The sequence below is a fragment of the Mesocricetus auratus genome, unplaced genomic scaffold (genome assembly GCF_017639785.1).
Source record: "Mesocricetus auratus isolate SY011 unplaced genomic scaffold, BCM_Maur_2.0 Super-Scaffold_100707, whole genome shotgun sequence".
Classification (NCBI taxonomy): domain Eukaryota; kingdom Metazoa; phylum Chordata; class Mammalia; order Rodentia; family Cricetidae; genus Mesocricetus; species Mesocricetus auratus.
Window position 1 is genome coordinate 9,459,283 of NW_024429269.1, and position 15,157 is coordinate 9,474,439.

Consider the following 15,157-nt stretch of genomic DNA (forward strand, 5'->3'; position numbering starts at 1 on the left):
ACACCTCCCCCCAATTCATGGTGCACTTGACTGTGGGAGAGAGAGAAGCCCATTTAAATAACCCTCTGAGTGCTGAAGGGGACAAAGGTCTTTTGGATCCCAAGTGTAAGGCAGGACAGATTTGCCGGCTGACTGCTTCAACAGTCAGTCGTGTACAGAACCTGCTCCTGCTACTCCCTCCATCTATTTTCTGCAGCATAGTCTTTACCCATGGTTATGTCCTTCACGGCATCAGGATAGGTTCCAAACACTAGTGGGAACATATATGGCTAGTCCATATCCAAGGAAAAAGCCCTGGAGCCATTTCTGGAAGTTCTGGCAGGACAGAAAGCCATTGCCATTGCAAGGTATCTTCCCCATTGAACAGTGACATAGAATGCTGAAATAATTTAGTAATAGTAGGGTCCCAACTTCCTTTGAACTCAGGAGTGCTAACCCTCAAGGTCACGACCTTCCTTCATCAACACTGCTTGCTAATTCTGACATTGCATGGCTTAAACTCCTGCATTACAAACCACTTCTGAAAATCAACTTATTTAATACTGGTGGTAGAATATTGTATTTACTCAACTTAGTAAACATTTTACTTGTTCCAATTATAGGATTAGGTCCTTTGAAAGAAACGGTTTAGGTTTCAGAAGTGACATCATGCAGATGAGGCCACAGTGCTAAGACCATCAAGAGTTGGTACAAATTGCAGAGACAAGAGGACTGGAAGGTTACATAGCATGCTCTGAAAAGCTTTGTTAATTCAGCAAGACTGTTTCCAATTCCTTGTTAATTAGAAAGTGCCAAGAAAATTAGGATTTTTAAAAAAAATAAAGTATAGTAAGGTAAAATAAAAGCCAATACAACAGAATTGAACAAAACCGGCAAACGGAAGGAAGAAACCAAGAGAAGGCTCAAGAAACAATGACCCACTCAATCTCACACACGGGAACCCTGTGGACACACTAAACTGGAGGCCATAGTAAAAATACAGGGGACCTGGTGCAGACCGGTGCAGGCCTGAGCATGCTGCTTCAGTCAGTCGCTATGAGTTCATTTGAGCTCTGATCACGTTGATTTAGGGGGCCTTGTTTTCTGGGTGTCCTCCATCCTCTGACTCTCAGTCTTGCTGCCTCTTCTCCTACAGGGGTACCTGAGCCGTGAGGGGAGGCAATTAATGCTAACATCCCTTTAGGCCCGAGTGTGCCAATGTTTCTCAAATCTGTGCAATGTCTGGCTGTGGGTCTCTGTGTTTGTTCCCATCTGCTGCAGGAGGAAGCTTCTCTGATGATGGCTGGGGAAGGCACTGATGTGTGAGTACAGCAGAATGTCGATAGGATAGCACTTTGCTGTTGTTTGTTTTTAGAACAATAGTATTTAGTTTTCTCCTCGGTCCCTGGGCTATTTAGTCTCAGGTTTTGGTCACCCAAGTAGAGCTGAGTATGGGTTCCATCTCTTAGTGGGTCTAAAGTCACATCAGATATTGAAGGGTTGCTCCTTCACTGATAGTCTAGTTTTAGCCAACATTCTTCTCTCCCACTTCCTGGAAAGAATTGCTCATCCATTTCTGAACCAACCACACTGTAGCCAGATCAGGAGAGCACAGTGATTATTAACTTAGGACTTATTCAACCACTGACCCTTGGAGCTAGCTTCTCCCGAAACAGGCTTGAATGGATACGGGATAAATATCTGAATGAATTTTACTAAGGGAAGAACAGTGGGTTCTGATGAAGCCATCACAGTGTCATGGGAAGACACCTCTCCTTTTAGATGAATGGATAGGTGGGTGGATGGCATGTAGAATTTCCACCATTGTGACAAAATACTTGAGATAAACAACTTATAAAAAGAAAAGTTTGTTGGGCTTTGTGATTTCCTAGGTTTTAGTCTATGGGGCAGTTGCTTTCGGTCCTTTAGTGAGGTGGTACATCACAGTGCAAGCGTGTGGCAAGAGACCATGCTTTCCTCATGGTGAGCAGAGAGCAAAGAGCAGGAGAAGCAGATCTGCATCTTAAGATTTCACCAAACAGTTGCACATATATTGAACACATCCAGACCATTTTCTTCTTAGGAGTCCTCAAATGATGCCAACTGTTTACATAATGCATGCATTTCACTACAAAGTGTAAGTAACTTAGAAAGATTTGAAGTATGTAGGTAGTTGGACATAGATCATATTCAAGTCTTATGCAATTTCAAGTAAGGTTTTACCATTTGATTGCATCTTGTGATTAATTCCTCATGAAAACTAGTTAGATGACATGTATAGCACTATATTTTACACACATGTATGCGTATTTGCAAGTGCACGTTAGCTTTTCATTACAATGACAAAAACCTCTGACAGCCTAGAGGAGTAAAGGGGTGTTTTTACTCATGGCTTTGAGATTTCAGTTCATGGTTGCCTGCTTTCCTTGCTTCTGGGCCTATGGTGTGATGGAGCAGTTGCTAACCTTTGCTGGAGAGCAGGGAGGAAGGAGGAGGGGGAAACGGCTCCAAAGGTTGTCTGCTAGAACCCACATCCTCCAAATCTGGAGCTCTTAATAGTTCATCGAGCTTTTGGCTTGTTTGAGGATTAATCCATTGACGAGTGGATCACGCTATGACATGATGATGTGATTGCCCTCATGGAACCACCACTGCCGTAGCCAGCACAGCTGTGGGCACTTCAGGGACCTGGAAAGGAAAGCAATAGGAGATAGAGACATATAGCACTCTGCGCTCACTTCAGAAATGAGTAATTTTTCTTTTGGTCACTGCTGTTCATATACCATTAACCAGTTATTAAAGACAATCTTCCAAACAGTGCTTAATGAAGCCAGGGGTTCTCAACCTATAGGTCATGACCTCTTTTGGAGATTGAATGACCCTTTCACAAGGGTCTCCTGAGGCCATCAGGAAACAGATGTTTACATTATGTTTCATAACAGTAGTAAAATTACAGTTATGAAATAGCAAGGAAAGTAATTTTATGGTTGGGGTCAGCACAACATGAGAAACTGTATTAAAGGGTCGCAGCATTAGGAAGGTTGAGAAACACTGGCTTAAGCAGTCTTTTTGACCTCTTTATAACAGTTTCTTCTTCCACACTTCTCGGTCTTTGTGATCTTGTTTTCCCTGGAGGACATTCCTCCTTAGCTGTTACTTCATGCCTTTACCTTTCCAAAGTTACATAACTACATTTTGGTCAGAGTTTGTGCCTGAGAAAGGAACTTCAGTCCTCCTCATCCCTGACACCCCACCATGATAACAGCACCAGCTGTGAGGCAAGCCTTTCAGTTATGAATCTTCCGTGAGAACTACTTAACATCCAAGTTATAACCGTGACATCTTATAAGGCAGCGGTGCCTATATGTGTAGGATTCTGTTCTCACTGAGTAGGTATACGTAGCAGAACAGCCGTGGCAGTGCACAGACGCACTCAGAAGAGGCGGGCTGGGTGGCTGGTGGACCATCCACTCAGTGGGGGCTCCGCAGAGTTACTGAACTACCCAGACAGGGGCTGGTTCCTCAGGAATGGTGTGGAGTAAAACAGAAAGCAAAGCACAGAGAAGCTCTGGGTGTGCCTGCTATCATGGGTAGAAGCAGAGAAGTGCTCACAGGACAGCTGTGGAGGAGTCACACAACCTGGTAGCAGTGGTTATCACCTGGGAGAAAAATACAATGGCCGAGGCACAGGGATGGAGGATGATTCTAAAGTTTCATCACGCTCTCTGTACATTGCACTCTCTGCTTCCTCAGAGAAGAGATAAAATGCCAAGTGTTCTTCTATTTAGTGCTTTTGAATGCCTCAGTCTATTTTTACAGATGGCATGCTGGTAGACTTCTAATGCTACCCTGAAACAGTTTGGATTTTAAACATCCCCAGGGCTTATATGATGAGATCTTGAGGGGTAGCCTGTGGTACTTGTTGGAGAGTTTGCAGAATCTTTGAGAATGGGAGGATCCAAGTCATTATAATTATTCCCTGGGAAGGGACTTTGGGACATTGACCCTATTTTTCCTCTTTCTCTGTCTTTGCTTCTTAGGTGCCATCAGGTGAGCAAGCCTGGTCTACCATATGGCCCCTACCATGGTGTACAGTGTTGAGAAAGCTCAGAGTGACAGGCCAAGTGAACGCAGCCTGAAATACTGAAACAATCATTGAAAAATCAACCATTTTCACTTATGAAGTAGGTTTCTCAGGTATGTTGGTACAGCAACACAAACTTAACCAATTCTATTTAATACAAAATAAGTAATTCACATTAATATATAGTTAGACTTACTCCCTATGTGACTGTCCTTTCCCAGAATTTTTTCAAAAATGTCTAATATACATGTATGTATGTACATATCTTGTTGTTGCCCAAAAGCACCTTCCTGAAGATCTATTTGAACATAGATAAAGTGAATGCTGGAGTATATAGAACTGACACGCTAAAAATATTGTTTTTCCACTGGATAGGTAGTAATTTTCTCCAGTGATGATTTATTTTTACTTTGGCCTGGTTGTGACTTTCCACCAGAATGATTGTACAATTTTTCTTTACATTTGTACATGAATATTTGGAGCATGAAGTGTTTTGAAGTGTGTGTTTGGACAGTTAATTGTGTAGCAAGCCATCTGTTGTGCGTACTTCCGTAACTCTGTTGGCTGCTGCTGTATTTCTCAGTATCTTTCCCATAAGTAAGACATATCCATCCATGTACCTATACCCAGTGTAGTTTTATGACAAACATGAATTAAGATTCAGTCAAGTAAGCTAGATAGATGCCAGGCATTGCTTAACAACATAGTAAATGTGAGCCTTGTCACATAGAAGACACAGGTTAGCTGAGGGGACATATATACACAAGTGAAGTAACAACCCAGGCACCACAGGCTGAACGTGGGTCATTCTTAGGTGAGGAGTCATGAAGGCCATACTGGAGCCCATGCGTGTCAGGAAGAGTGGCATGAGGAACTAGCCAGAGAGCAGAGCATATTCGAATCCCCCAGGCAGGAGCTTATGCCAGAGCTGGAATCAAGTATGATGATATTCAGTCAGGGAAAGCTTGAATATGCCCTATGTGTTAACCTAGAATGGTGACAGAGGGCGGGGCAAGAAAGGGCTTACCAGAGAAGAGTGACCTGGCTCAGACTCTAGCACTGGGTGCATTTGGGAAGCCATGGGAGTCAGGCTTTTTAAAGTGCGCGTGGAAGCTGACAGGAGGAGAGATCCTTAGAAGGCAGCCACTCTGGGGGAGGGTGGGGGGTTTGGAGTGTGTCGGGCTAGACCGGCTAGGATTGCTCGCAGCCCAAAGGTCAGGCCTGAGCTCATTAACGGGCTTCTAAGCCTACGGAGGAGAATTCAGCTACAGAGAAAAGTTCAGCCATCAGCTGGGTAAGTCAAGTGGACACTGAGAACCCTTCAGAATCTGTTGTGTAAGGAAAGACCCTGAGATGTGCATAATGGAGCCCAGAAAGTATGACTGGGGGTGGGGTGGTGGCCCCACTGTGTACCTAGTAGGTACAGACTGGGTCCTGAAAGGCGTCAGGCCTGGGTGCAAACAGCATCAGCCTGATATGGGGAGGCAGACAGCGGGAAGAGACTGGAGAGCAGGAGGGAGCCTGAAGCAGTGAGGGCGGAGCCAATGATTCATCCTGGGCAGCTGCTGCTTGACCTTGGTTAGCCTCTGGAGTGGCTCAGTGGGCAGTGACCCTGACTCAGAGACATTCCATGTCCAGGTTTATTTAGCTTTGGGCTGCCACAGCCTCTGCAGATGACAACGGTAGCATCTGACAGGGACAACTTGAAATTTCCCAAATGGTCATGGTTTGTTTGTGGTGATGTGTCTTTATTTCGGCTGTATGTTTAAGGCTGTGTACTTACAAATAGCCAAGGATGATTTGAAAACAAGCCTCACTTTAGGGTAAGCCTCTGTTCTGTTCTATTTCATTCTGGATGGACATTAATTTAGTGTAATCTGTCAAGAGCTGAGACCTGACTTCTGGCAGGATTCCTCCTCTGCCACCTGCTCCCATGGGAGTCCCCCCATCCCCGTCCCCTCAGTACATTCAAGCCATTCATGCTCCCTCCAGGGATCAAGTGCCCTTCAGACACCAGGACCTGGACAAAACTCTGTCAGCTGAGAGAACAAAAATGATCTATATGCATGACATGCAAGCGTGTGCATGTACTCACGCAGTAATACTCAAGTCAATGGCCATCAGAAACATGCCTGTGGCTGATTCACTACACGTCAGGATGCCTGGAGAGAAAGGTCCAAACTGGTTCTTCATCCTCAGAGCTCACAGAGAGGCCCATGAAAACAGGTGGCACCACACTCTTCCGGAGAGCTGGAAGAAACTTTGGCTTCTCATCCTCCTTTATTCCTCACAAACTGCCTGGACCTCAGGCACACATTTTGTGTTCAGCCATGCCACTACTGTCTGACACACTGCCTTGTCACCTTGCAGGTGTCAGTATGGCCTGATATATCTATTTGTTTATCCACCAGTACTGAGGATCAAAGCCAGAGCTTTATTCTTGTTAGGAAGGCACTTTCCTGCCAGATTAAACCCCAAAAGGCCTGTCAACAGGGCTCCGGCTAAGGCAATTCAACATGTCACACCAGTGTCCCCTCAGAGCTGAAATGGGCATTCACATCTTAGCAGGAAGCACAGTGTCCGAGGAGGACACAGAGGTGACAGGCCCTTGTGTGACTCAAGTGTCTAGCAGTTAGCTTTGTATTCTGGGCTCTTGACATCATCTTTTCTTCCCCTTGTTGAACCAGTGGCCATTCTTTTGTTTCCAAGTCCAGACGTAAGATGTGGGCCTTGAATTCTGTGTTTACTTAGGGTACAGTTGTGTGGCCTGTGTACCTGAGGCTCCGTGGATGGCTGTAGTTGTCTGAAATTGACCCTGCTCACCGACACTCCATGCTGGAGATGTAGGCTGCAGTGTCTGTGTGGGCCATCACCATCTTTCCTCCCACAGGTGCATAGCCTGTCATGAGGCCTGATGACGACTACACACAGGACTTCTCTAAAGTGCCCACCCTGAAAATAGGCCTCTGTGTCATGACTAAGACATTTAGGTCTCTTTTTTCAGTAGTATCTCGTTTGATTGATTGATGGGTCTGTAAGTTATTTTTGAATCTGGGTTATTTCTATTTCTGATGTTAAGTTGTTACAGGCTGCATAATTTCTTAAGCTACTCTTTTGATAACCTGTGCCAAGAAAGTGAACTGTCCTATTATAATGTCTATTTTCTTTTCCAGAAATATTGACGGTTTGAACTTGGCACTGAACGTTCATTCCAAATGTTAAATTGTATAACATGTTAGCATCTTTGTGTTTAGGATTCTCAGGGGACTCTCTGTTTGAGGAATCTTTTTCTAGAAGGGAGCACATGCGCGCGCACACACACACACACACACACACACACACTCCTTTAGTAAATTATTCAAATGTCTTACAGTAGATAAAGTAATACCCCATGCTCTTAAAGAGATGATCTGGGATTTTTAAAATTAATGCTACATTGAACTTAGTGAGTTGTGACTCCTCTTGAGTCGTGTTATTCTCATGACATGGGAATTTCACTAGGTGACCTCTTTATTTAAACCACAAAGACACAAAATGGCATGGGGGTCCAGAGTGTCCTGGCTGTAACCACAGACCTAGCAACAGAAATGACTGTCATTTTGTACATACAATAACATTATAGATCTTCATTTTTAGCATCCTAAAACAAAGCATGCTTTTTATTTAGCATGTTTATTTTAACTTTAAATAGTCCTATAGTTTTTCTTAAAATGATTTTTGACAATTATGAAGTTGATTGAAACCTAACTGGAGAATGTTGTGCCTGAACATGATGAAAGCATAAGTTGCCATACTGTGACAACGTCGTTGGAGTTTCTATTTGCAAAATAGTTGCCTCGGTGATCACAGGGGAGTACTTAATAGAAAACAATTTTTAAATTTATTTATTTTATTTATTCATTCAAAAAAGGCCTTTCTATGTAGCCCAGGTATGAGGAATAGTGTGTGATTGTCCACTCAGAGTATGAGGTGGGCTTAGAACCCCTCAGAGTCACAGACAAACAGGAGGCATTAGCCCCCACCCTCCCTAACTGGTGGCTGATGCCTGCTTGTCCTAGAACTCTGAGAGTTGGAGACTTATAGACAGCCTGCTACATGACCGAGGCCACAGTCGGAAAGGGGGGAGTCCCAACACCTCAAAATATTCGTTAGACAAAGCTTTGCATCCTAAACCAATGAGATGGGAATTTGGGAAGGAGACAAACCCTGGCCTATGAGAGAAGAGTACAGGCATTTTTCGATATCAGGTGTTGGCTTTAATGGACGCTGTAACGATACGCGACACACAATTACTGAAAGTAAATCTAAGTATTTAATGTAGAAATTACTCACAAGATACCAAACCCAGAGGAGACAAGGAGTTTTCGTCTGCCGAACTGGAAGCCGAACTCCAGGAAAAGAGAGCGAGACTTCCTGTGTGCTGTCTTTTATGCCTTCCCCCCTGTAACGCCCCAGCCATGCCCAAAAGTGGGCCTGGCTAGTGACGTAGTTCCGCCTACGTACGTATACGTCTTTAGTCCTGCCTAAAGTGGGTGTGGTTAGCGGTGTGGTAAACCGCCCTTTTATTACCTCATCTGTATGCGCCTCTAATAAGTCACATGTTTAATGGCGGCATCAGACTTCCTCCTACAATCAGGACTTTAAAAATCATCATTTGTGCCATTTTTTGCCTACACTGATGTCCCTTTCCACAGAACAGCATCCTTAAAGCCAGGTCCTCCCTCCTGCCCCAGCCTTCCGATGGGGTTAGAGGAGTGCTCCACACACCTGACTGCTGCAACGAGGCTTTCAGAAGCAGATGCAAAACCTCTCTGGTTAAATTGTGCCATTGGAATGCACAAACATCTACATAGACAAAATAGACGACTTAAAAGATTTAGCAGCTGCTCTACATAGGGAGAGTCCTACTAGGAAATGACAATTAAATTACCTCATGATAACATGTAGTCCAACCTTTTATATATCTTTGTAATGCACCATTTAATTGATTTTTTATTTATGTGTGTGCATGCATGTCCTTGTGGAGGTACATGCATGTGAGTGCAGGTGCCTGTGGGGGTCAGAACAGGATAGCTGGAGTTAGAGGCAGTTATAAGTTTCCTGGCCAGGCTCCTGACCAGGCTGCTGGGAACTGAACCAAGGTGCTCGCTCTGTAAGGGCAGCATGCACTCTTAACCTCTAAGCCATCAACTCAGCTCCTATATTGTAATAGATTATTATTAATTATAAATTAATTATCAATAAACTATTGATAAAGTCTTATCAAATTCATTACATATCACAATAGAAGGAAAATAAATGAAATAGTAAGTACAGAGTACAGATTTATCTTGTCTGGTTTGGTATTATCTCATATATATATATGCATATATATATATATGTTCAATTTATTCAGGCTTGCTGATCATTAGCAAAGTTCTAGGTCAACAAGCCATGAGACACTTAGTGTAGCCTGGTCACCATCTACACAGTTATGTGCTCTAGGCTATGTGTGCCAGGACTAAGGAAAATGGACATTATCTTACCCAGTTCCCCTTCAAAGGGTAGGAGAAAGCTCATTTTTGAAATATAAAGTTTTCTTTACTGTAGAATCACCTTCCTTCACAGAAAAGTTGTGCGGGTATAACAGCAACTTCTCATGCAGATTATACTTGTCTTCCCACACCATTGATGTCTTGTTTTATGTAGAATGCTAATGTACAACAGTCATAGGCTACTAGTTTAAAAGTCACACCTTATTGAGAGTCTCTTAATCTGTTTCTGTCCCAGGATCCCAACTGGATACAGGACATTATATGTAGTTCGTATTTCTCCTCATACAATGGTAGAAGTGAACATCTCTGGCACGTCTTATCTTTGGGTTTTAGGAGCACTCTTCATGTGTGTGAGCTGTTTCCCATGGATGCAGCCGATGTTCCTTTCACAATCCCATGGTGTCATGCCTTTGGGAGAGAAGGACCCAGAGCGAGCCGCCATTCTCATGCCATGGTGTCAGTGGTCTACACCAGCAACGGTGCCATCAGACCTCATGCCGAGAGGCATTTGTCATGTTTGCTACGCTGTAAGATGTCTGCCTCTCTTCCACAGTGCTTTGTCTCCAGCCTATCACTCTTTGTCACACAGCAGTTTTCTCCCACTCAAGTTTTCTCTCCAGGATGCTTGAGACAGGAAGTCAACAAATGCCACAGTGTGATGTGGAAATTTACAAGCTTCACAAGCCGGTCACTATCATTATATAAATACTAGGCATCTGCTAAGGAAAGAGACTCACCTGTACGGCTGCACTGCAGAAGACTCCAGGGTTGCAGCATTCATGAGTTGCCATCCATGCTGAGTGACACGGCCAGCTGCCTCGGGAGTTGTCCCTGCTCCTGTAAACAACCCTTAGCCCATGGTGATTACAATACACTGACTCACCAAGCTGGACTCAGGTGGAACTGATACTTTGGTCTGTTGTTAATTTCCTATGTGTTGTGACTAGATGTACCCCACAGACATGTCCACAGGCCAATCTGATGGAGGAAGGAAGTTCTTCAACTGAGTGTGCCTCTTCTCAGGTATCTCTAGTTTGTGTCAAGTGAACCAAAGCTAACAAGCAAGGGTAGGAGAGGAAGACACAACAATGGGTGGACCACAAAGCTTTACTTGTGTTTGTGATTTTATAAACAGTAAAACAGAATCTCTTTCAGAGAATAGGGAAAATGTAGGCCCTTATAAATACATTATACAAGACAAGCTTAATGTGAAATTGAAAAAGGCATATAAAAACAAATTACAGTACAAACTCTCATGAAAATTCTAAGTTAGCCTGGCAGTGGCAGTGCTTGCCTTTAATCCCAGCACTCAGGAGGTAGAGGTAGGCGGATCTCTATGAGTTTGTGGTCAGCCTGGTCTACAGAACGAGTTCCAGAAGAGCTAGAGGTGTTACACAAAGAAACCCTGTCTCAGAAAAAAAACTAAGTAAAGCACTATGAAAATTAAATATTGTTAAAAATAAGGAGTAGAGTTGGGAGGTAGGAATTGCTCTTTTAGGGGACCAGGTTCAGTTTCTAACACTCACAACAGGCTACACACAATTGCCTATAACTCAAGCTTTGAAAATATAATGCACTTCTATGGCCTCTACATGTCTCTGCACTTATGGATGAGTGTGCATAAATATGCACACACACACACACACACACACACACAGTGGATGCAGTGTTCAACTTGGGCTTGTCATTTAGGGTACGTTGTTGTATTTGCAGAGAGCAGAAGAACTCATCTCATAAAACTCAACTGAAAAATTTTTAAAGCTATTGGCAAAGTAGGATTATAACGGAATTTCCTTGACTGCTGTACCAAATGATGAATAGCAGTTCTTCCCAAATATGGAAGACGATAAGGACATTGTGTCACCGTGTGTATTCATCATATGTCAAAGAAAGGACATGTAAGGGGTGGTAATGGCTTAAAGGAAATACAGAATATGTCAATATTTAGAGACAAATTATTTTGAAGAAAGAAAATCTCAAAAATCTGTAGACAAAATATGAACATTAGAAAAATTAAATTTGGCAAAAGAAGCTCTTGATAAAAGATTAAAGTGTTATTCATATGAATAATATAAGAACTAGAATGTTGCACACTGTGGTATAAGACAAATAGTTATTACCCCAGCAAGGCACATGCATGCCCTCTGTACCAACTAAGGAGCATGACTGAGAGCAGTTTTGTGATCCCTGCACGTCAGCCTCAGACACAGGTCCACTCTCCCCACATTGACCTTCAGAGTCAAGCGATTCCAGCCTACAGCACAGCGGGTTTACCCAAAGTTTGCAGTTTCATAGAAAAGTTATGTGAAAATGTGCAAGTCACAAACAGCAAAGGGAATTTTGAGGAAGACACTCAAGGCTGATTTAAACAGTTGCTATGGAAACAAGGAAACGCCACATTGCTGGCAAGGACACCGGCAAGAGGGACACATTCCCCACTGGTGGGGATTTTCATAGCTTTGTCAAGTGATTTGACAGTATTAAGTCTGAACACACATGTACACAAACTCACATTCTCATACATGCACACGTGCATAGACACACACATTCACACACACTGCACACATATAGTCCCAATAACTCCATTCTAGAAAAGTCTCTAGACTATGAATAAGGGTAACAGATAGGTTTCTTAAAAATATATAAGCTTAAAAATTCACAGTGACACTCTCTACAACAGGCCTAAATAGTTAATGCTATTGCCTATCAATTGGATACCAAGCAGATACATTATGATATGTCTACACAGCACAATACTATAGAGCAGTGAGTGTGAACTATCTCTACAAGTAAAGGTATGTTTGACTCTCAAGGCATAATCTAAAATATGTAACACACAACTGCCTAGGCCTGTGAAGTTACTAAATAGGTGAAATGTATGTGAGGTGTTGTCATTGCAATAGAGGTTACTATGAAGAGCAGCAAGGGTGGCTAGTGTTGACCTTGGTACTGCGGCACAGACCTGCCTTTGCTGACACTGGCTGAGTGCTGCAAAGGAGATCCAGTGCAGACACGAGGCTTGCTCCTGCGTGAAACAGGATGCTTTGAGCTAAGTGTGAGAAATGACAGAATTAAGAGCACATGGACTTTGCATTGGCTCCTCCAGCAGCCAAATCTGCCTCCACCAGACTTCGGCAAGTGCCTCAATTGCAGAAGCTGATCGTCTTAAATATGTTTGTAGACTCAGGGTCAGCTTAGCTAAGCCCTGGCAGGACCTGGTCCTCTTTCTTAATTCAGAGACACAGCGCTTTTGAGACTGATTTTCTCCAGCCCACGGAGTTTCTATAGCTGGGGTACCATTTCCACTTTGTTTTGTGTTGACTAATCCTTGAAAACAATCAAAATTAATTTTATAGAAGTGTGAAATGAGTTCCCCCTGATGTCTGTGTGAGGGTGGCTTCAGAACTCTGAGCTGAGTAAATTTGGCCAGCAGCTCGCATTATTTTGTTCAACCTATGAGCAGACCTAATATGCTAGTCCTGAAACACTGTTAAGATGTAATTGTCACCACTCTTAGGCATATACCCAAAAGATGCACATTCATACAGCAAGGGCATCTCTGTTCCACTATGTTTATAGCAGCATTATTTGAAACCATCCTGACTGAGGTAACCCAGTCACAAAAAGACAAACATGGCATGTACTCACTCATATATGGATTTTAGACATGGAGCAGAGGATTTCCATCCTACAATCCACACTACCAGAGAGGCTGTGAGACAGTGAGGACCCAAAAAGAAACATGCATGGTACCCTGGAGAAGGAGAAAGGGACAGGATCTCCTGAGTGGATTGAGAGCTTGGGGGAGGGGAGAGGGAGCTGGGAGAAGAAGAGGGGGGGAAGAGGAGAGGAGGACATGGGAGAGGACGTTTGAGTCAGGGGAAGAATAGAGGAGAGCAGGATGAGAGATATCATAATAGAGGGAGCCATTATAGGTTTGAGGAGAGATCTGGCACTAGGGAGATTTCCAGAGATCTACAAGGATGACGCCAACTGGCAATCTAAGCAATAGTGGAGAGGCTACCTTAAATGCCCTTCCCTGATAATGAGATTGATAACTACCTTATATGCCATCCTAGAGCCTTCATCCAGTGGCTGATGGAAGCAGAGGCAGACACCCACAAGTAAACACCGAACTGAACTCCTGGAAGCCAGTTGCAGAGAAGGAGGAGTGATGAGCAAAGGGGTCAAGACCAGGCTGGAGAAATCCATAGAAGCAGCTGACCTGAACAAGTGGGAGCTCATGGATCCCATACTGATAGCTGGGAAACCAGCATAGGACTGACCCAGACCTCCTGAAGCTGGGTATCAATTAGGAGGCCTGGGCAATCTGTGGGGCCTCTGTTAGTGGATCGATATTTATCCCTAGTTTACGAATGAACTTTGGGAGCCCATTCCCCATAGAGAGATACCCTCTCAGCCTAGACAGTTGGGAGAGAGCAAAGGCCCTGCTCCAAATGATATGACAGACTTTGAAGATCCCCAATGGAAGGCCGCATCCTCCCTGGGCAGCATAAAGAGAATGAGATAGGAGGTTGGTAGGGGTCAGGGGAGGAGAGGAGGGTGAGGGAACTGGAATTGATGTGTAAAGCAAGCTTGCTTCTAATTTAAATAATAAAACTTGAATCACCCACAGGTATGACTTTTCCATTTGGGTTCTTTTGACCTAAATGAATACAGAGCTTCAGCTGGCTGATGGGGGCAAGGAGAGTCTGTCCTGGACAGGAGAGGCAGCTCAGTGCACAGTACTTCCCAGCATGAGGTCCTGGATCCCATCCCCAACACTGCATGAAGAATAATAATCTTTTTTATTATAGGTATTAGCTGAACAGACTGTGGTTAACATATAGGAAGCCTTTAGTTCTTTTTAAAGACAGGGTCTATGTTGCTCAGGTTGACTGTAAGGTCTTTGTCCTCCAGTTTCCACCTTAAAACTATTGGATTAGAGCAGTGCCTGGTTCACAGCGCGCTTTTGTTCATCATACCAGTGAGCATTTATTATGAAAAATGACAGCGCACTCTTGTTTATCATAACAGTGAGCATTTATTATGAAAACGACAGCTTTCAGAATGACATCCTCATGCATTTGTGTGGTGTTCTTCATTCCTCTTCAATTCCAATATTGCCGACCACTCCCTCTTCTCTCTGGTCCCCTTCTTCCTCACAAATAAATACACTCCCACTGATGTTAAGGCTTTTGAATCCATACTCTGCAGTCTCTGTCTTCCAGGCTTGGCTTCCCTCAACACAATCACCTGTAGTTCATCCATTTCCCCACCATAATTCCATCTTTCTTTATGGCTGAATTGTGACCCATTGGTTGCATACACTGCACGTTCTTCCTCCATCCCTCCTTTAATGGATATGTAGGATGGCTGCATAGCTTCTATTGTGATGAATGCAGATGAGCCAGTGTCTCTATGGAATACTGGCTTTGATTCTCCTGGGTATGGACCCAGGAGCAGTAGTCCTGGATCTTAGGGTATTTTTAATTTTAGCTTTTTCAAGAGTATTCACACTGATTTCTACAGTTGCTGATCTAGTTCACATATTTATAAT

General features: G+C 43.6%; 1 long non-coding RNA gene across 1 annotated transcript; it reads right to left on the reverse strand.

The window, feature by feature from the left end:
• Positions 1 to 2,248: 2,248 nt before the first annotated feature.
• Positions 2,249 to 8,434, reverse strand: LOC121137885. The gene is made up of 2 exons (XR_005875155.1): positions 8,396 to 8,434; positions 2,249 to 2,667 (listed from the first exon to the last, which is right to left on the reverse strand). It is a non-coding gene; the product is annotated as an uncharacterized LOC121137885 (long non-coding RNA).
• Between the last annotated feature and the right edge of the window lie 6,723 nt (positions 8,435 to 15,157).